The sequence below is a fragment of the Ixodes scapularis genome, unplaced genomic scaffold (genome assembly GCF_016920785.2).
Source record: "Ixodes scapularis isolate PalLabHiFi unplaced genomic scaffold, ASM1692078v2 PGA_scaffold39__5_contigs__length_11793443, whole genome shotgun sequence".
Lineage (NCBI taxonomy): Eukaryota > Metazoa > Arthropoda > Arachnida > Ixodida > Ixodidae > Ixodes > Ixodes scapularis.
Window position 1 is genome coordinate 11,103,746 of NW_024609867.1, and position 22,366 is coordinate 11,126,111.

General features: G+C 43.6%; 1 pseudogene; it reads right to left on the reverse strand.

Moving 5' to 3' along the window:
• Positions 1–682: 682 nt before the first annotated feature.
• LOC115319820 lies at positions 683–21,884 on the reverse strand (annotated as a pseudogene).
• Positions 21,885–22,366: the final 482 nt, after the last annotated feature.

A 22,366-nucleotide genomic window follows, 5' to 3' on the forward strand; every position in this document is an offset into this window, starting at 1 on the left:
TATTTGCCAATCAGTGACAGTGAGTGCCAGCCTATTTGCCAGTCAGTGACTGTCAGTGCCAGCCTATCTGCCAGTCAGTGACTGTTGCCAGCTTATTTGCCAATCAGTGACAGTGAGTGCCAGCCTATTTGCCAGTCAGTGACAGAGAGTGCCAGCCTATTTGCCAGCCAGTGACTGTCAGTGCCAGTTTATTTGCCAGTCAGTGACAGCAAGTGGCAGCGGGATCGTGCATACCCGGCACAGACCCACAAGGATACGAGTTTGTATCTGCCAGGAATGTCAGGTATAATTCGCATATATCTGCCCGTCAGCATCAAGCCTTTCCAGCATCTGCCCCAGTGATCTTTGCAGTCCAAGCATTGCATTGCATTGAAAAAAAAAGTAACGAAGAGCTAGTTTCTTACGAGACCAAATTCATTTAAGGATGAAAATGAGAACTTTCTCAGGTTCATTTAATAATATGATTGAATAATTTAATTAGACAAATGAACTGGTTTACATTACCCATCTTTAGAACTACAGAACATCTTTTGCATTAAGTGGTGACTTTAACATCTTTGCACTCTGTATGGAAGAAAATACGCCCCTGACATAGTTATGACCAATTGTTAAAACAATTGTGTCACATCAATCTGGGTAGCATATATACATGAAGGGAACATACAAGATTGTTACCGTGACAGGGGTGTTTATTCACTCAAACTGCTGGTCGGGAACCTCGGGAAGGGTGTCCAGCTCCTCGTCAAGGGAGGGGGCCAAGGACGCAGGAGCTTCTTGAACCTCCTCAGGCCTCTTTCTGGACCCTCCTGGCCCTGCCACCTTCTCTGTCAGGTGCCCCCGAAAGGTACCGGCTTAGCTTCTTTTCCGCTGCAGTCGGGCTCGTATTGCACCTGTAAAAAAAAATTATTGAATCATGCAGATTAGTGAAATGATAGTGCAAATCAATATCTTGCAGACTAGTTCCATGCAAAGTACTGGTCAGGAACTGTGCAGATTATCCTATTTTTTTTGTTTGTTTTTTCATGGAAAAACAATGCCCTTAAGGGACACTACCCAAAAAATTGAATGTTTGAACCACTTGCCCGATTTAAATGACATTTACAGGTTTTGTTTCTGTTGATGTTGAGAACACTTGTGGCAAGTTTTGTTAACCTAAGTGAAGTGCAAAAAAAAAAAAAAAAAGGATTACAAATGTTCAAAGATGAAAGTGGTTCTATAATTTTGAAATTATTTATAATTTTGTCATTTCCACGTGCTATATTGCTTTGGGACAGTTCAGACCAGATAGCTCTAGAGCTTTATATCTATAATATACCATCTTTCATGACGAAAAAGCCACATAAACACAAATACTGTTTTCTAAACCTCCATTCTTTATCCAAAATATTTTTCGATCATGAAAATGACAAAAATAAAAAAATGCAAGTTTATAGCTATCTTGCCCTTAAAATTTCACCCCATAACAATTTCAAAATGAATCCAAGTTACATAATAACAAAAGGACAGTTTTCCTAAAGTGACATTTATGCCAAAAAGCGGAATGGAGAAAAATGCATTCAAAGTGCTCCAACCTCTACTTTTTCTTTGGCATCGGTGGACCGAAAATAATTTATAAATATTTAACCATGCAGTGTAAACTAATGAAACTTTCTGGGAATACCCTCTAGATGTTAGGAGACGTAAATATGGCATTTTCCAAATTCAAAATTTTTTGCATAATTTTTTTTTTGGAGGCTAATAGACGATTTGCGATTTTCCCAAGTGCCCCGGCCCACGCGCGAGGAATTGTGGGAGAGACTGTCCCTCGCCTGGCCGCTCTGCCTTGAGATCGCATTGCATTGTCTCTTACCTCCACTTAATCCTCTGTTTTTCGATTTTATTGCCTATTTTTATCTATTCCAGTGTATTTTCAATTGCTTCTAAGTATTCCTATTCTCTTCTGCGCGCGATATTTCTCCTTTTTCGACGGGTGTGCCGACGGACAACATGCCGCTTCGTGCGTCGTTCCCCGTGTGAGTACTACCGTTGCTAGTGATTCCTACCACGCTGTTAGCTGTTCATTTCGGTTCATTTGGCCCGCGTGCAGTCCAGAGGAGCCGTTTATGAACACCCGCGCACATGTCATACGGGTAGGCAGAGCTCCGAATCAACAATCGCGACGCAAGAGTCGAGTGCGCTGTGATTTGGCCACCCGCGCTCGCTCCGTTGACTCGCACTGTAGCGTATGCCTTCGAGTGCCGCTTAACTTGACCAAGATACAGCACTCCGCTTTGCCGTCGCTAATCATTTGTCCGAATGCCTGAGAAATCGTAACACCGTTAGGTATATTCAACGCTGCGGCGCCTGACAACTGCACGCAGCGGTGCGAGCCCTTAGCAAGCGCCGGCGGTTTAACATTGCGGCTTGTATGCGCCTTTGGCATGCATTCATGATCAGCCTCCTCGGCGGTTATCAGCTGCTGACATCTTAACTCCAGCATCAGCTGACATCTTGACTCGAGAAATAAAATTATCGAAGGAACTACGAGTTTCAAGATGACTGCCTGGGTGACAGCACGTCTCTACACTTGAAAAAGGGTGTCTACAACTGACAACCGTGTAGCAGATAGATTAGCAGGCATACCATAAGCGCATACAAGCCGCGACGTTGGGCCACCGGCGCTTGCGAAAGGCTCGCGCCGCTGCGCGCAGTTTGTCAGGCACCGCACCTTGGATATGACGAATGGTGTTACAGCTTCGCAGGCAATCGGACAAATAATTCGAGGCAACACATCCCTGCATTTGAAAAAGGGCTTTGGTAACTGAAAACAGCTTAACAGATAGATTACGAAGGCATGCCATAAGTGAATTCAAGCCGCGACATTGAGCCGTCGGCGTTTGCGAAGGGATCGCGCCGCAGCGTTGCATATACCTCAGCTTCGTAAACATTCAAACAAATGGTTCGCGGCGACAAAGCGGCGTGCTGTATCTTGGTCAAGTAAGCGGCACTCGAAGGCACACGCTACAGTGCAAGTCAACGGAGCGAGCACGGGCGGCCAAATCACAGCGCACTCGGCTCTTGCGTCGCGATTGTTGATTCGGAGCTCTGCCTACCCCTATGACATGTGCGCGGGTGTTCATAAACGGCTCCTCTCGACTGCACACGGGTCAAATGAACCAAAATGAACAGCTAACGGCACGATAGGAATCGGTAGCAACGGTAGTACTTTTTCGGGGAACGACGCGCGAAGCGGCGTGTTGTCCGTCGGCAACCCCGTTGAAAAAGGCGAAAGACACAAATACTATATATACACAAGAAATATTGCGCGCAGAAGAGAATATAAACACTTGAAAGCAATAAAAAATACACTGGAATAGATAAAAATAGGCAATGAAATCGAAAAACAGAGGATTAAGAGGAGGCAAGCGACAATGCAATGCGATCTCAAGGCAAAGCGGCCAGGCGAGGGACAATCTCTCCTACAATTCCTCGGGCGCGGGCCGGGGCGCTTGGGGGATTTCGCAAAAGGTCTATTGAGGTTAATGGCTGTATAACAGATAGGGAGATAATGAATTTGTTTATGCTAAAGCATTTTCCCTACGGAGGCGTATCGATGTTTCACATGATACTCCACTGAATTTCAACCGTGGGAGTGGTACTAAAAAACACCAACATCTCAGGACTTTAAACCTCAATTATATTCACTTCATATTCAACCTGGGAAAACACAACGAAAAGATGAACCAAACGGCAAACAGCATCTTCTCCTCACGTTTATTTCGAAGCGTTACTAGTTTTCAGCATGAGGATTAAATGCATAGAAGGAATTAATGATAGAGAATGTAAATAAATCATATAAAATACATGAAGTGATGTCTCAGACACTGAGGGGGACCTATATTTAAAAACATTTTAGCAAACATATTCGGCGCATATATACTGTAATATAAATTCCATCTAATTATAGCTAGTAATAAATTTAAGTAATTTCTTACCAATGATAACACCGCACATGTTGGTACTCTTGAACGAGAGCTTAGACCGCTGTCCAGGGAGTGAGAATCTCTCCTGCACCCCCTTGGACAGCAGCCGCCCCACCATGTCTTGGATGACCTTCGGGAGAGAGGTGTTCTCGCCCAAAGAAAGCATCTGCCCCTCCTGGAAAGGCAGAACCAGTTCTCGACATGTCAAAAAGGTACACTAGCACGAACACACCTAAAGAATAAAATAATATAATGCCATGTAAATGTGGCACGCCACATTACATGCATAAAGAGTTTTATATTAAGCCCAAAATAGTTTGATCCTCACCCTATAGAACAAAGAGAAAATAACAAAGATACTTGAATGTAAGTCAACCGTATTTTAAACCGACGAAGGCAATCGTTATCTTCCTGCGTATTTGGATAAATCTTGCTTGTCAATCACACTTGTCGCGTCGTTATTTGACGCTTCAAACTTCCAAAGCGAACATCAGGAGCCTCATCTGAATCTCCTCAGAGATGAAGACAATGTTGTATACTGTAGATGACTTCATTTTCGCAAAATTCGTTATTCGCCTAAACTTTCTGAAAAACAGGTCCCACAAACAATTCCGGCAAAAAGTAAACACATTGAGATTGTAGCACCTAGCAGAAATTAGCAGCCAAAAATTAAAACAAAGTTGTGAAATATTGAGCACATGAAAAAAAGGGTCGTTTACGGCAGGGTTTTCCATAATGGTTTTCGCGAACACCCAAATTGTAACCCCCCCCCCCCCACCCCCAGCCTTGTCTTGCCGCGCATACTGCGCGGCAGGATTGTGCAAAGTGCCTTCATTTTACTTTGTACTGACATCGCGATTGATATGGGGATAGGTGAGAAGCAGCAGAAGCAAAAATCGCCTAAGATTGTGCTTGTGTTGCCTCTCTGTCGGCAAAAATGCACGAAGGGAGGTGGGGGGGTTCCACGGCATTTTTTTAGGCTTACCGGGGTTTCGTGGGACCGAAAAGTTTGGGAACCCCTGGTTTACAGTATGATGTCCATGAAACTGTCCAACGGAATCTAGATGCTGCACTTTTTTAATCCAGTGAAGCTAATGCCCGTCAAGAGGCCACCCCACACATCCCTCACTAGCGCTTATTGAGAAGGACACAGACACAACATAAGAAATAAGATCAGGATGTCAGGGAAAGGCTGACAACCAACAGTCTCCATCATTGTGCATTATTGCAACAACTTTGTAGTTTTATTGTCAAAAAACTTTACCGCTCATTCACATGCTGCTTTGATGGCATCATAAGCCTGTGAAAATAAGCATCTCCTTGGCTACCATGTGCTATGCAGCTAAGTGCATACCTACACTGCTTGATAGTAGCCATAAACACATTTCACAACCCATTTCATTTACATAGCTCAGTTTACTCTGTGGCCCTTTTAAACTTTGTTTACTGTTATACGCGAAACCTGTTTCAGTTACAATAAATCTGTTACGAAAGCTCCAGTGCCTTCTGCCCGTGCCGCAATGCCCTGTAAAAAACTCGATAGTCGCAGTCAACGGAGGCATGAAAAATGTTCTCTCGCCGGCTTAAATGACGGGGTAGCGGTGGCAAGGAAGGGGGTCAAGAGGAGGGCGAGGAGGCACAGGGACAGTGGAGCGCATGCAGCCTTCTGGTGTTCTTACAAAGGGTCCCTATTAGAGGCAAACAGCTAAGTTTGGAAAACAAACCTAAATAATTAGTGTGCTGTTTTTATTTAGTTCTTTTTTTAAGACTTTATTGCTGCTTCATTTCTTTCTGCTAATGGACAGACTCCACTAATCAGTATCAATAAAGCAATCATAGATCTGTAGTGCCAAGGAAGACAAAGACAGCTAACGCTATCCTCTTTGTCTTCTTTCTGCTGCTGCTGCTACTGCTTGCTCTGGTATAGTATAAGTCTCGTAAGGGCATATGATTAGGTGTCAAGTATGGTTGTGTAACACGATTTGTTATACTTGGTTTTGAGTGACGCTCTTTTTTCGTGGTTACAAACTGACCCACCAATAGATCGACCGCTAAGTGAGAAGTGTTCGTGCCCGAATTTGCAATAACAGCTGTTCAAGTTCATAACTTGTAAATTAAAAAAGAAAAAAAAAACATAAATACCAGCGTTGCCCTGTCTGTGGCGTTCCTGAGGTGCTTATGAGCAGCCCAAAACTCCTCCATTGAAGAGATTGGCATCTCGAAGAGCTCGGGTACATCGGGTCTGGCCTGTTCCTCTGGCCTTGCTTCCTGACACTGTTCTACAGCAACCAGGTGCCGGAGCACTTGCCCTACCATGGCCAAAAGCTCCCTGTTCTGTTGCTCAATGTGCTTGTTTTGAGCACGGACCTCTAGGGCGATCTTGAGCAGATGGGTTTCAGAGGCTGAATGATAAGCAAAGCAAATGAAGCATTAGATATCTCAGTAATGAGCACTATTCGCCAATGAAATAATGCTTATAAATTAACTCCTCAGAATTCACATTTTAATTATTCGCCGGTGCAAACTTTTGCAACGTGGTAGGATCTCAATGTAGCTTTCAATGTGTTTAAATATTTACTGGAATTGTCTGTGGTATTTATTTTTCGTTAATTGTTAGCAATTCGCAAAACCTAAGTACTCGCGAAAATTACGTCATTTACAGTATGGTCAAACCTTGTTCATTTGATCCGCGTTAATTTGGAAACTAAATCATTAAAACTATAACATGGTCTCAGCAAACATGTCCATTAGCATATGCTGCTTGCCTGTAACTTCGAAAGAAGTTGGGCATGGCAATGATTAACTTGAACTAACCCCGAAGAGCAGTACAATTTCATGGAACGAAGCAAAATGGACATGAAGGGCCTTATTACGATAGCTCTAACCAGCATTGTATTGATGATCTCCAATAAAGGAGATAAAGGTGGAGCTAGTGTGCACCCAAAACAATGAGATTGTTAGATTCCCAGTTCTTTGAAATGGAAAGCTTATTTTGCTGCGTAAAACTTAAAAATTCGAAAACAAAATAAATATGGTCCAGGTACCATGGCCCCTTGTCCCGAAGGAACCTCATAGTGTTAGAAAGCAACCCTCTTTCTGTCAGCAAGTCCAAATTCCAAAGGAAACTGAAGTGGAATCTCCTCGGGACCACTGATCTTGTGATCTTATAAGGTTTAGTTGTAGAACTCCGTCTTTTTCGCTGTTAATTTTGTCGCTGTGACCTCGGAATTCAGTTTTTCGGATAAATCCGAATTGACAAACTTCATCGGCTAGTGTTCTTCGGATTTTTTCAGATTTATCCAAAAACACATAACTTTAGTTATGTACCACCAAAGGTTAGAAAATGGGTATGGTACCATAATGACCTTCACTGTTTTGCCGAAGAGTGCACTTTATTTTTATTCACGACTGACATCATTAAATCAGTATTTATGGAATGTTTTCATGTCTCACTACTCTGAAGATGCTCAGCAACCTGGATAAAAGGCTTAGCTATAGCAAATAGCACATGACTAAAACTGTAATCACAAGACATACGAGTGATAGTGTGCTCCAGCACCTCTGCTGACGCCGAGCTCTCATCACAAGAGTCCAGTAGCCCCTGCTGGGCTGGAAACCAATACATCAAATTCTTCAGTGCTAATACCCAGAAGAACAGCCAAGCAGTGGGAAATATTAAAAAATATCTGCCGGATGCTTGTTATCATGGGCAAAAATAATGTCGCTCTAGCAAGTGCCACCTAAATGCTGAAAAATCCTCAAATTACGACTGCAATAGTATATCAAAATTTGTCGCTCAGGGGAACTGCACAAATTTATCAGCAAGTATGCCGTGCCAGAAACATAAGCATAAATTGTACTAAAAGAATAACCTTGTAAAAAGAACCAAGAAAATCAATATCCTAAATTTTTTAATCTGACTTGCAGCATGTACTGCAAGCCATAAACAGCCAAGTTGATAGTGTTGTCAGAAGATGGCAACCAGCAGTATATGGTGAAAATCCAGCGTTCACTTCAGAGTAAAGTCATCACTGGCAACACTGCACCAATGCTTCCATCTGATGTCTCTTTTTCACTGTTTGGGCTGTACAACTTCTGACTGATTAGAAAATGTTTGGTGGTGCATAATGAACGGTGTGAAAGCCCTTGCTCATTACCACAAAAAAGTGAAAGGTAATGCGTTCCTTAGGATTCCAGTAACAGTGGCGAAAATGCTTATTTGTGACGTAATGCAACTAGAAAGCACGGTGCAATGTGAATGCTGATTTTGACATAGCCATTTTTTCAATAACGAATCTTAATTTAGGGATGCACACTATTATGCCGGGAACAGCGACGTCTGGGTATTAAGAGTACGTAGTTTGATTGGGTAGCTCAATAAACAGCCACATTCACCCATTAAGGCACATGGCAAGATTGTATATATACAGCCATAGCAAACACCAATTCTTACCATTCATCAAAAAAATAATTATTCTTTTCACAAAGGTCACAAACCTATTCTTAGTGTTCATTCTGTGCGAGAACGAATAAAGGAGCTTTCCCGAATACCGCACACATTCATATTCTTTCCTATAATACAGGCATGTGAGATAGCACACGGTGCCGAGCTTCCAGCAGGACCTCGGCACATAAAGATATTAGGGCCAACGTCCCAACGTCTTGCATGTAATATATTTCCCTCCTGAAGCAGACATATCATGTAAAAATGCCATTACTTTTCTTAGCTCCCCCCTTCCCTCTTTCAGTTGGCACCGGATTCAGAAACTAAATGCTAGACTCACATGTCACATGCTGTGGCTCCGTCCTCATCTGCTGTTTGCTTGGCTCCAGGGGATGATCTGCCCGAAATGAGGCTAAAAATAAGGAAACAACAGTAAAAAAAACCAAACCTTCACATGCATTAAAAGATGCCTTGATAATGCAGTACTTAGGCAGCGGACGAGCTGGTGAGAATGCATTTTTTGCAAAGTGAGATTCAGGAACACAACAAAATGGAACTGTGTCTGTTGTCACGCTTTTTTTGTTTCAGAGTCTGGGGTTGTAAAAGATTAATTTCTGTTATGGCTTTCTACGAATGATAGAAGTTTCCATTCAATGCCAGCATATGGCAAAGATCAAAAGCATAGATAACAAAAGGATCCATTGCATAGCAAAGCATCTCTTCTTTCCTTTTTTAAAGGGGCACTAAAGGGATTTTTGAGGTCACCTTTTTAATTGTGGCGATAACTCAATCTATACACTTCAAGCATTCTAACAAACTCAAAATTACAATCTTGTGCGCATTATTTCCATGTTAAAAACGTTCCCGAAGATCACCGACACGCTTTTTTCCCTAGGAAATTTCCCAGAGCGAAGTGGTCGACGAAGGTTATTCGTCGGCCAACTGCAAGCGGTGGCATCGCCCGTAGTCAAAAAGCAGAGTCTTATCCAGATGTGTGCGTATTACTCTTTTCAAAATAAATTATAATAAAATCTACAGAATCTGCACCTATTGTAGGACTTTCATTGATCCAGAGAATGTAGTTTGCAAGAAAAAAAAGTCCGCATGTTTTTTCTTGCCTAGAAATGATGACGCCATTTTGCAATCTAGAACTTGTATGTACTAATACCTTTTAAACAATTTAATATAAAAATGTTCTCCTTCAGAAACCACTTTAGTGCCGCTTTAAGTCTCAAGTTTATGAATTAGAGAACAAAAGGTGGGAGTGTAAATGCCATCAAATGAAGTATAGAGCGAAATGTGAAATGCTTATTACCTTGAGAGGATGCTCTGCCAAAACGACCTGGAACTATAAATAACAAGGTTGTTTAATTTTGACCGATTATAAAATTTTGCGAAACTATGCAATGCACAAATGTCAGAAAATGCTGTAGAAGTCTTGATTTTCCCCAGGACTTAATTTTCATTAATTTCGCAAAAAGATAGGTCTCGTGAACAATTAAAAAACAAAAGCCCTCCCATTTTGCGAAAATCAGTACCAGCGAAAAATTCAAAAACTTCAAATTTAGCCAATACCACGAATATCTACAGGGTGTTTTAAAAAAAAGTTGACTCAAAGTGTCCGCAAAAATCAGGGACTCGACGTACTAAGCAGAAGCTCATCTCGGATAAGCCCTTTACTGGTCGGATATATGCATTAAATGTCTCAATTCCTAGCAGGAAAAAAAAATACAAAAATGCTTTAAATGTGCGAGTTATGATTTTTTATACTTTCCGTACTTGAAGTAGATACAAATTACAGGTAAAGTTTTGATGTGTAAATAAGACTAGTAAAATATGCATTCGAGATAAATTACAACCCGATACGTTCAGTCGCCAATTTTCGATGGGTCATTAATTGTAACTTGTAACTTTATTTTGAGACACTCAAAAATAAGCAGCTGAACATAATTTTAAACTTACCTCGAATACGCATTTTACTAGTCCCATATACACACCTTACCCTGAATACACAATTTACTAGTCTCATTCACCCATTAGAGATTGAAATCTCTACTTAAGTATGGAAAAATAGAAAATAGAAAACCCCACCAATTAAAAAGCATGAAGCATTTTTTTAAATATTTTTTTTATACGCAGAATTTAGACTTAGTAATTTCACTGTACAAATCCGACCAGTAAAAGATGTATTCGAGGTAAGTTTCCACTTGATATGTCAAGTCCCTGATTTTTGCGGACGATTTTAGAGTCGAAACATTATTTAGAAACACCCTGTAGAAGTTTTCTGAAAAATAAAACATAATTTCTAGGTGGGAAATATTTAAATACTTAATGCACAATCAAACCCTTTACTTGCAATATCTGGTTACATTCAAAAATTGCTTAGAATTATGCTAAAGATATAGAATAGAATAGAATAGAATAGTTTTATTTTCCAATACACACGTTTTCAAAAAGTACAATGACGAGCCGGTGTAAGCCTCAGGGGCTTGTGTACCTGGCTCAGCGCAGTAGGTGACAAATTCAGTATGTGTAACATTAGTATAAAAGGCTCACTCAGCATCGAAGTACTTATTCAAAGAAAAAAAAAAACATTTTATGCAGGGACCAAGAAAAAATGAGCGGAAGACGGCATCACACTGCAGAACAATACGCACTGTCCTGAAAAAAAAAAAAACAATCAAAGGGAGAAGAGGAAACCACCATCTAGCAGTCGCTCACTGGTCTAAATTCCGCAGTGCTTTTTTAAGTTTTTGTCTTGATGTGGCGACAAACAGGGACTCTGGCATGCTGTTGAATACATGGGGCACATAATAAATACGCGTACGTTCCCCATATTTAGTTCGAATTCGCGGCATGTTAAATCGAAGTGATTGTCTGATTGGTCGGCCTGGAGTGTACGGAGTTATAAAATTTGAGTTCCAAAAGTGTTGCAGTATCACTGTCTCCTTAAATAACCCCAAAAAAGACGGCAATTTTAATTCTTTAAATATACAGGGGCTAGAGACCTCGGCCCGGTCAAACGCAATACTTCTTAAAATACCCTTCAGTAAAGAATCAACTCTATCTCGCCAAAATAGAGAACACCTCGCAATGAGGGTTATACCGTATCGAATGTAACTATAAGCCAAAGCATGTGTGATTATCTTTCGTACAGTAAAAGGCATGAACATTTAACGTTGTAAAGACAGCACGAAACACTTCTTAACCGTTTACACAAGTGCATCATATGCGTAGACCACGATAAATCGCTATCAAAATGGATCCCTAAGTACTTTACTGAATTGACATGCTGAAGAGGAATGCAATCACATGACCTGCAACTAGAAGTGTGAAGAGCGACAGTAGTCGATAGTTCGACCTTTTTTTGTGGGTTTTTAAAACAAACTAGCTTCGTCTTTGAGGAATTCACTCGGATTAAGTTTGACTGAAACCAGTCCATTGCGAGAACAAGGTCTTTTTGTAATTTTTCAATAGCAACACCATAATTCGCATGGCTTGAAACCAGAAGCGTATCGTCCGCATATTGGAACACTCTACACTCGGAAATGGCGGAGGGAAAATCATTCACGTATAAATTAAATAATAAAGGCGACAAAACTGAGCCTTGTGGCACCCCGGCCGTAAGGCACACTCTACTGCTCTTGAGCTCTCTAAAAGTCACAACCTGGGACCGTCCTGAACAGTACCCTTTTAGAATTGAAAGAAAAGGGCCCCTGAAACCGAGTCTGTACAGTTTGTGAAAAAGAATTTCGTGATTTATGCTGTCAAAGGCTTGAGATACATCCAAAAAGACTGCACAAGATAGCATATTATTATCAAAACCTGCGTGTAAGCAGTCGCCGAGATTTTCCAAAAGTGCCCGCGTTCCTCGTTCCGCAACGAAACCGTACTGGTGAACAGACAATAAAACAAACCGTTCTACGAAACTAGTCATTATTTTTGAAAGATGTTTCTCCAGAATTTGTGAAAAGCATGATAATATTGATATTGGACGATAACTTTTAACATCATCCACTTTCCCTCCTTTGTACAGTGGCTTAACAATGGCGGTTTTCATTGCTGTCGGCCAATCTCCAGTGTCAATGATACTGTTCAAGATTGCGAGGAGTGCAGGTTTAAGCTTTCCAAAGTTCCTTCGGAGATCGCGCATCCGGATCTCATCAAAACCTGGGGACTTCCTTTCCTTGAAAGAAAATAAATAATCGCGTAGATCCCCTTCCGATATTGGAGGAAGAAAAGCTGAGACTTCATTATATTTGTGCAAGGTAATGTTAGTAGCGTCATCACGTGGCTGGAGCGCCCCGGATGTGCGAGAAAATGAGGCGTTGAATTCGTCAATTGTTTTCTGTGTAGCAGGCGCAAAAGATTTGTTTATCATATCGTCAATAGAACGTTTTTTAGTCCTACCTAGAACCCGATTTGCACACTCCCATGTTTTTGCGGTATCGAAACGATGCCTTTGAAATTCTCCCTTGAAATGTCTGCGTTTAGAAGAACGGAGCAGGGCGGCCGCCTTGTTCCTGGCTATTTTGAACTCATCCTTTAAACTTAAATTACCTGGCGAACGTTTACAGCGTCTCCAGAGAAAATCTTTATACTTTATAGCACCTAAGACGTCTGACGTAATCCATTCCTGATCCTCCTTGCGCCTTTTAATGATTACTTTTTTTTTTGCACGAAGACGAAAATTGCGAGAATAGGCCTACTATTGTATCGTATAGACTTGGTGCTTCCACCGAAGTTAAAAGACCATCCCAGTCGTAGTCATTCACTTTTTTATCGAACTGCGCTTGATCAATAATAGTTATTTCTCTTTTCGTAGTGCTCGAGCCCCTCCCCTTGATGTTAGGTTTTACCTGACAGGCTATGTAATAATGATCTGCCAATTTTTCTGATATTACAGCCGCTTTCACGGTGCTGTCGAAAATCCGGAGGTTAATATGATCAATACAGGAAGAAACAAAGTTGCCACCTAAAAATTCCTCCCGCGTCGGTGCCTGTATAACGCTGTCTATACCGTGGGTCGCCAATAAGTTTAGATAATCACACACTACATGACGCGAGGAATCCATTATATTTATATTAAAGTCGCCTAACAAACACAACTGCCCCGTTGGGCTGAATTCCGATAAAGTTTTAGATAGCTCTTCTAAAAACAAATTCGCGTTGCTGGACGGGGGTCGATAGATGGCAATGAAAATGAGAGAAAAATCTTGGCAGCTAATCTCCAGACCTACGTGTTCCGCATTCGCCATCGTTAACACAATATTAGTTGTGAACCAACTACTCCTTAAGTACACGCATATTCCCCCTCCCCTTCCAGACCTTCTTGTGTAGGCAAAACGATTATAACCGGGAATAGAAAACTGAGTTATCATATCCTCAGTAGCATTTATTTCCGTAAGAATAAAAGCATCGATGACAGTGTCCAAATCTTGAACAATAATCATGAAGTGGTCCCAGTATTTTCTGATACTTCTAATATTAACATGAAAAAAACTAAACGAAAACTTCGACGGCTCTTCGAAATTATTTTTAAGTAACGAACAGCTCGGAAATTGAAAAAAATCCATGGCTTGTGCTTAAACCACTGCGTCCAAATCTGCAACACGATTAATGCGCAGCACTAGCGAGTTCTCGCTCTTCTTCACAAAAATCTTCCCGTTCTTCACCCACGTGAACTTATACTGGTTTTGCTTTGCTCGTTCCCTGACCATCCAGAACAGCTCTCTGTTCTGTCTCGTGAGATTGTCGTTGAAAAAGAGCCTTGGCGCGTCTGCTGTTCGCGCGAGGTCACGCAGTTTGCCACGGGCCTGGAGCCAACAATCCTTTAGTTCACGTGAGCTGAACTTAACCAGAACTATTGGGATTGACCCCTGCTTAGCCGGAAGACGGTGGGCTGCTTGGATATCAGAGTCTTTGAAATTAGATATTCCAAGTTTGATTGCCAAATCGCTTAAAATTCTTTTCAAATTTTCTTCCGCAGTTTTTGGCAGCCCGTGAATTTCCAAGTTCACCAGGCGACCGTATTGCTCAGAATTGTTGATTTGCTCCTGCAGTGCCTGAATCGTCTCTGCTTGTCCTTTTACAGTCGCACTTAATTCCCCGTGTTGTTTTTCGAGCTCAGATATCTTAGTTTCGTTTTCTGTTGCGGTCTCTAGCACAGAGTTATAGTTTGCCGTCAGCCCGTCCACCTTGTTATCCATCTCTTGCAAACTGACTTCTAATCTCTCCACTGTAGGTTTCAGCGTCAAGAGCTCATCCACCTTTGCAGGAAGTGAGAGAAGAGAGTCTATGCTTGTTTTCATTGCCAAGAGCAGATCAAGTTTCTGCCCAAATGCTTGCATCTGATCCTCCACGGCTGATGGGTTGGCTGGCGACGCGCTCAGCGAGGAATTTGCTCCGCTCTGAGGACCGCTCTTGTTATCTTGTATACGACAGGTCTTACATCGCCACTTATCGCGCTTTACCTGTCCCATGCCGGTATAGGAAGTTTCGGTAATACCGGCGCAAGCCTGGCCCAAGTGATAGCCATTCCTACAAACTGAGCACGACATAAACTTTTGATCGTCGGCGATACCTCCCAGACATGCTACGCACTCCGCTCTACCAGACATACTGAACAACAATTGCAGGTACAACACTTCAGTCGGTGGCAGAAAATAACAAGCTAAAACATGGTTACGAATGCACTCTCACCTGATGAAAAAAGTACAAGAGCGTGAGATGAGCTTGTTTCAAGCGCTTCGCCACCGACTGCACGGACTGCTGGTTGAAGCCGGCTTTTAAGTCCTCTTGGGTGGCACCCCGAGCATGCGCTGTCGAAGACCCTTGTGCGGCGATGTTCAGTGGGCGTGAAAGAAGCCAGCCGATGCCCGTGCGCTGACGCCGTCCTACGTTGTCACGTTCGAAGCCAGGTCACCCCGGAGTGATGCAGCACCAAAACGAAGTGGCTGATGAAAAAAGTACAAGAGCGTGAGATGAGCTTGTTTCAAGCGCTTCGCCACCGACTGCACGGACTGCTGGTTGAAGCCGGCTTTTAAGTCCTCTTGGGTGGCACCCCGAGCATGCGCTGTCGAAGACCCTTGTGCGGCGATGTTCAGTGGGCGTGAAAGAAGCCAGCCGATGCCCGTGCGCTGACGCCGTCCTACGTTGTCACGTTCGAAGCCAGGTCACCCCGGAGTGATGCAGCACCAAAACGAAGTGGCTGATGAAAAAAGTACAAGAGCGTGAGATGAGCTTGTTTCAAGCGCTTCGCCACCGACTGCCTGATATATGGTTTCCTCTACTCTAGGATATGCTACAATTAACCTGCACTCTCACAAAGAATTGTCTGCTCTAGAGAGATCACACGACTTAAGGCCCTGTCACACTGAGGCAACAGTTGGACAACTCTATCCGTGAACACGGGGAAGTCGTGTTGCCGGCGACCCTGTCACATCGCGGCAGCATCTTGCTGCCGCCCGGCAACCGTGTTGCCCGATTTGTTGTATGACAACCCTGTCACACCGTGCTGACGGCGAGGACAACACGGGGAACACTCCACCATCTTAATTGTTTACTTTCGTTCGAGTACGACACGGAATTGCTGGAAATCTGACTCTACGAAGTGCTAGCGCGTTCGAAGGGCCGGGAATTACCACGGTACGACATCAACCAGTGACTGTGATTAGAAAACTTGGCACGGAGAGTATTTTCCGCTCTTTATTTTACCGAAATGTTCTTCATTCGCTGACAAAGCAGATAGCCCTAACCAAGGAAAGTGTCATCGCTGATATATGTTCGGGATTTTTGCCACCATATGAAGTGTTTTTGTCCGGTTCTTTCATGCAATTTCTATTTCTACTGTAAAATTGAGTTAGCACCGGCAGTACCCTAAACCGTCTTTTGTAGCGTTGTGTTGAGCTGAACTGACAGTGCTACAAAACTGCAACACCGACACGATCGGCCTTCATAACAATCTGTGAAATAAATATTTTTCAACGCTGTTACCTGCCTACCGCCTGCTATGTGATCGCTTCATTCCCCTAAAACGTCCTGGGTATTTTTAAAACAAATCAGGTTTCTGGTAGCGGCTGTTTCCAAGTTCCAAGCATCAACAATCATGATCAGAGTGGTCGTTTTAATGCTTCGATTTTTTAATCGGTGGTTTTCTGGACTATTTTTATATACTTTAGTAGCGGGTGAGTATAGCGTGCCATTTTATTTCACTATCAGTAATGTGAGCTGGTTTCTCGGCAGTTGTAATTTCAAAACCAGTCTGAACGTTCACGACCGTAGCTGTGACTATTTCGAAAATCGCTTTCCGTAACTACGCAGCAAAAACATTAATCTAACAAATTTTAGCAACACGCCAGCGGTAAATAACGTTTTCCAGGCCTTGATTTGAGTAAGACGTTATTGATAGGGGACTAGTTGTACCATCGAAGCTACCTATGTTGTGTTGCCAGCCAGCAATCTGGGTAACACACGTTGTCCAACACAAGTTGTTGTTGTTTTTGTTGCCGAAAGCTGTCACACCGAGGTAACATTTTAGTTGTCGTCCATGTTGTCGTGCTGTTGCCGCGATGTGACAGGTTTGTCGGACAACACAGGGAGCAAGCAACAAGTTGCCCGACTGTTGGACAACGTGTTGTGTTGTTGTTGCCGTCGTGTTGCCTTAGTGTGACAGGGACTCTACAGTATATCGATTCAGACAACAAAGAAGAGTATGTTCGGGATCGTGCTGCGGCGGCTGTTCAGTAAATACTCAAATGTTCCTAGCACAGCTGGCCGGCATCTATATTTTATCTTAATTATAGCACCGTAACACTATATGTAAGAATGTGTAGTCAATATCTTAAGCTTCTCTGAAGACAATGTTTTTCACTTTTAACCATTCCAACTATAAATTTGTGGTGTAGTGCTGAACACTCACGGGGGGCTGGCAAAGTCTCTCTACCGTGTGTGCTGCTGGGAGTGTTACTGTCTTGAGATCCGCCGGCTGCTACTGAAGGTAAATTAAAACAAGAGTTATTAACTGTGCAGTCTACCTATCATAATATCCCGAGCTATTGCTCATCACCAAGACATCGCCCACCCCACTTTATGGGCAAGAAACACATATTACACAAGAAACCCCTGCGAAAGCTGTGTCCTCGTTCTCGGTGCGATGACACGGGATATAACATTGTACTTTTCTGTTCCAACACAATTTTTAGAAATGTAAGCATAATCACCTTCGTCATCAGGTTCGCCAGCATCTGTTGTCTCAAGACAGGAAAGAGTCTCGGCCTCACCTGCTTTCCTTTTTGCCTTCTTGTAGGTGTCTGTAGAGAGAATAAAAGACCGTAAGTAGCCTCCCACCTCCAATAATGTACTGAAATATGACTGTACCCGAGTCTCAATGTACAAAAGACGAGACATCACAGGTACACTTTTCGCTACACAAACTGTCAGTTGCGCTATAATCATACCTTGCAAAAACCATTAAAATACCGGCCATTTCCCCACCCCCAAATTTTCTAACATCTGAAAAATTATGCTCAGTGCAAATATGCCTAAAATTGATGACCTAGCGAGTGCCCATCCACCACTTTTTCGCGATTATCTCCAAATTTTTAATGGGCACTTGCTCGGTACTTTACGGTATACACAGTTCGTGAAAGAAGACAATAAAGAGCTTGAGCTCAGGCTAGAAATTCTGTAAAATATGGTTATGCCCCACAATGCACAATGTTTTCTGGCATTCCATTTTAGTGCATAAAACCTCTGCCATGACCATTACTGGAAATGGGAACTTGTCACCAACAGGAGAATAAAGCTCACTGAACACAACAGAGCAGCTGCACTTCAAAAGAGGGACGCAATGAAGGCTGATGTGAAGAAGTATGCTTACGAAGAGTAAATAAATCCATACGATTTAACAAAATATGTGGAGGTGTACAAAATACAGAAGAAAACTCACTGCATCTTGCCAAAATCTTTACAGTGTAGCGGGGCCAGCTTCCATCAGGAATGTGAGACACTTCCACATAATTTTTTATTTCCACTCCGGACATGTTGTCAAGCCAGTAGCATAGCTGCTTGACTCGCTTGTCCTCGACGACCCATGACAACGGGACAGCCTCCACAGTGTTCTCATTGAGGAATTCCACCACGGCAAACTTTTTCGTTTCCTCACTAAAATGAAAGTTGAAGTCAGACATGATGTTCTAATCAAGTTCTCATTGATAAATCTTCATGTTTTGACTTAGTCCTTCTCACTTATAAGAGGGTGCAAAGTTGGAAGCAAAAGTGGTTGGCACCAACCACTTTACAAGCATCTTGGTAAACCCAAGACTAGGTTAAAGCATGAGGACAGCCCAGTCTGAAATACACCGAGAAACACCAAGAAATGTGTTCGAAGTATGAAAAATTTGTTCATACAACCTGTTTTGTTTACGTGCTATGGTCATGCGATCATGATGTTGTGACTTCAGCGAATGTCTCGGATTCACATTTCGGAGAAGCTTGTTGCACGGTTCTCTCAACAGAGAAGGGTAGTGGCGTAGTTTTCTCGACACTACCAGTCTTTGCAGGGTAAATCGAACGTTTCGTGGAAGAGTAAAGCTATACGCACTACGTCGTGCACCTCGATCGGAAATGGCTATACGCACGACGCGAAACTCGTATAAAACTAAATGTTACGAGTTTGCGAAGGGAAAGTGTAGCCTAGTGGAAAGGTGTCTGCTTCATACACAGCAGACCCCATGTGGATCCACAGAACTACCTTGCATTTTTCTTTCCCCCGAATTTTTTTTTTTTTGCTTTTTGCACAACAAAAACGAATGTTGTCGACAAAACTTCGGTGAAATCGTATGGGACTCTCCAGAGGTACAATAGGGGATAGCAGAGCTTGGGTTGCTCGGCGAACGGCGCAAAGTGGCATGTACGGGTTAATAATTTTGGAGGTTAATAGGTTTGTCATTAGCAGCATCAGACTGTCACTGCGAAGAGGCTGAACGCAGTCGGGGGGGGGGGGGGGGGGGGGTTAATGAGTTTCCCAGTGATACACACACCATCCAAAAAGGGTCACCCAAATGGCAAGAGCTCTCCACATTGTGCGTATAGCCACTTCCGGTCAAAGTGCACGAGCTCGTGCGTATAGCTTTACTCCTCAGGAGTAATCAACATGAAAACCCGTACAATGGCAAGTATTCGTAAACCAAGTTTTCTCCTTTGCAACGAGGACGTCGCACGCACTGCTCATGCGCGACGCTAGCCTTGACTGCAGAGCGGAGGCGGTGTATGAAAATTCTAAGCTTTGGTTCGCTCGGCCTCGAGGCCAAACCGGGAAGACCTCGAGCAACAAAGCATACACACGGTTCGCTAGGCCTTGAGGCCGAACCAGGGAGACCATGAGCATCAAAGCATACGCATAGAACATCCAGGTACTCCTTGAGAAAAATTTACCACACTTAACAGTACAGTTAACTCAAATTGCTACATGTAACGCTTGCACTCTTCACTTTGCGCTTCCCGCCTCCGCACGTGAAGCCACCGGACGGCCAAGGAGACGATGTGCGGTTTTGCTAGCGTTTCGCTGTGGTCTTCCAGCGTGCTGTAGACATGTTTTCTGCTTGTTCGTCGTCATTCGCCGAAGAAGATATTTAAGACTCCATTGTGACTTGCCGTTGTGCAATTGTGGAAAATTTGACGAAAGCGCAGTACAGCAGGAAAAACCAAAACTCGCCAAAAGCAAGTTTCACCGGTCTTGCGGTGGGACCAAAGCTTCCTTGGCACGTCGAAGCACTGCGTCTCTGTGCCTTCGCACGTTTGGATACCGATCGAAAATCGACGCCGTGTGGATATGTATTGTGAGTATTGTGAGTACAATATGCGTGAAGCCGTATGTAAAGGTAGAACTCGCTTAAAGCAAGTGTCGCCGGTCTCGCAACGTGATTATAGCTTCATTGGCACGCCGAGCACTACATCTTTGTGCCTTCGCACACTTGGATACCGATCAAGAATCTACGCCGCACCAAAGTTCTGAAGGTGTGTCGCGCGTAGATGTCTTTAGATCATATATATTTATCGGCCACAGAGTTCTGGATGGGTCATCTAGCTGTTTCGGTGAGTTGCTATCAAGGGGGGGGGGGGGGGAATCTGTATGTGCTCTTATGTACTAATAACAATGGCTATGTTCCAAATCTACTCTAATGGATTACGTGGGAGCACGAATTGAGCAACGCTTGGGAGCAAGAGGTGTTTTCGAAGGCAAAAGTACAAGACGGCGAGAATGAAAATCTTTGAAGCGCGGCCGATATGGTTGTATGCTATCTGCTGACCAATTACAATTAGGCGAGCCGCGCTCAAACGTTAAGTGCAATTAAGTAGGTTGATAATGAGCCAGCACTGATCAGTAATGAGAAGCTGTTGTGCGCTGTATTTTATAAATCGTCTAAGCATGAAAAAAGACGTACCTTGCCCCTCTTACGTCGCTAGTGGACGCTGTATTAAGCTCGTGAATGGTCCGCGAGGGTTGCAAGTATAGGTTGTATTCGTGAAGCGGTGCATGCTGGGACCAGCGCCATCTTGCCGTCCTCGGGAGCAGACAGTCGCACAGTCGCGTACGGACAACCGCATCCTACCTTTTCAAACTTCAGGCGAAGCCGCAGCCGCGCTTTCTGCCTCGGGTATGGTGTCGTGTGTGGTGGTAGGTTGCCACAACAAGACGCAATCGTCAAAGAAAAAGAAAGAGTGCAAGGTCGCAGACGCTCGGTTCTTTAAAATACCGAAGGTACGGACTCGTGAATGCGACACGACGCGAACACTGTCCGCGAGGAGACAGCGAGAATGGTTGAAACGCATCAACAGAAAAGACCTGGACGCTGACCTCGACAAGTACAAGGTGTGCTCACGCCACTTCGTCTCGGGTGAGTGTCGGCATAGTTTGTTTTTCTCTGACATTAACTTCCTGGAGCTTTTCGAATCAGTGGGCTAGGCCTACTTGCAGCGCAAGTTCGATCGAAGTTAGTTGGTTCAGTCATTCTAAAGGATCTTAAAAACACTCGAATGCGAGCTTTCTGTCGCAGGAGCGGGAGAAACAGGATTTAGATAACTATTTTACATTCATGAGCACGATTTTCTGTTTTTATTTTTGCCTTGCAGCAATCTTTAAGGGGTGCCACTGCTCCGGCGGAAAACCGTTTCGCCGTTTCAAACGAAATTAAGCGAAGATACGCGTCCGCAAAAACATGAAAAGTTAGGCTCACCTTCGAGACGATAATCACGCTGTCCGCGTTCGCTGCTTTCATTGCCGGCTCCTGGACCCATCCGCTCGTAAGGTAATTATGGGCGTCTAATGATTTGTACGCTTTTAGCTGCTTGCGCGTCACGAAACTTGTCTTGAGGATCAGGTAGTTGTGTATGTCGCCCATTTCTACCTGCGGCCATAGGTTGCTGTTCCGGACTAGGTCCATCGGCGGCAGCGCGAACGGATCCGCGCCGCACATTTTAACCTTTTCCTCGTAACGTGTGCGTTCCCGTCCGCTTAAACTTAGGCCGTATAAACCCAGCGGTGGACAACCACTTGAAGAAGACATCTTCACGTTAGCGGGCGAGCAAACACCATAAATACGTCGCACTGCAACGGTGCGTGCGTAACGCGTCCATCACCTGTCGCTGGGCGCTACGGGAGTGCGCGCGCGGCTGTCTGCTCTCGAGGACGGCAAGATGGCGCTGGTCCCAGCATGCACCGCTTCACGAATACAACCTATACAGTCGTCAGAGTAAAGTAAGATTCTGATCCAGAGGCACATCTTCACGCACATTGCATTCGCAAAACCCATTCACACGGCGTCGATTCTTGGTCGGAATCCAAGCGTGGGAAGACACAGGGACATAGCACTTCGGCGTGCCAAGGGAGCTTCGACCTTGCCGCGAGACCGGCGAAACTTGCTTTTGACAAGTTGTGCCTTTTTCCTGCGACACTGCG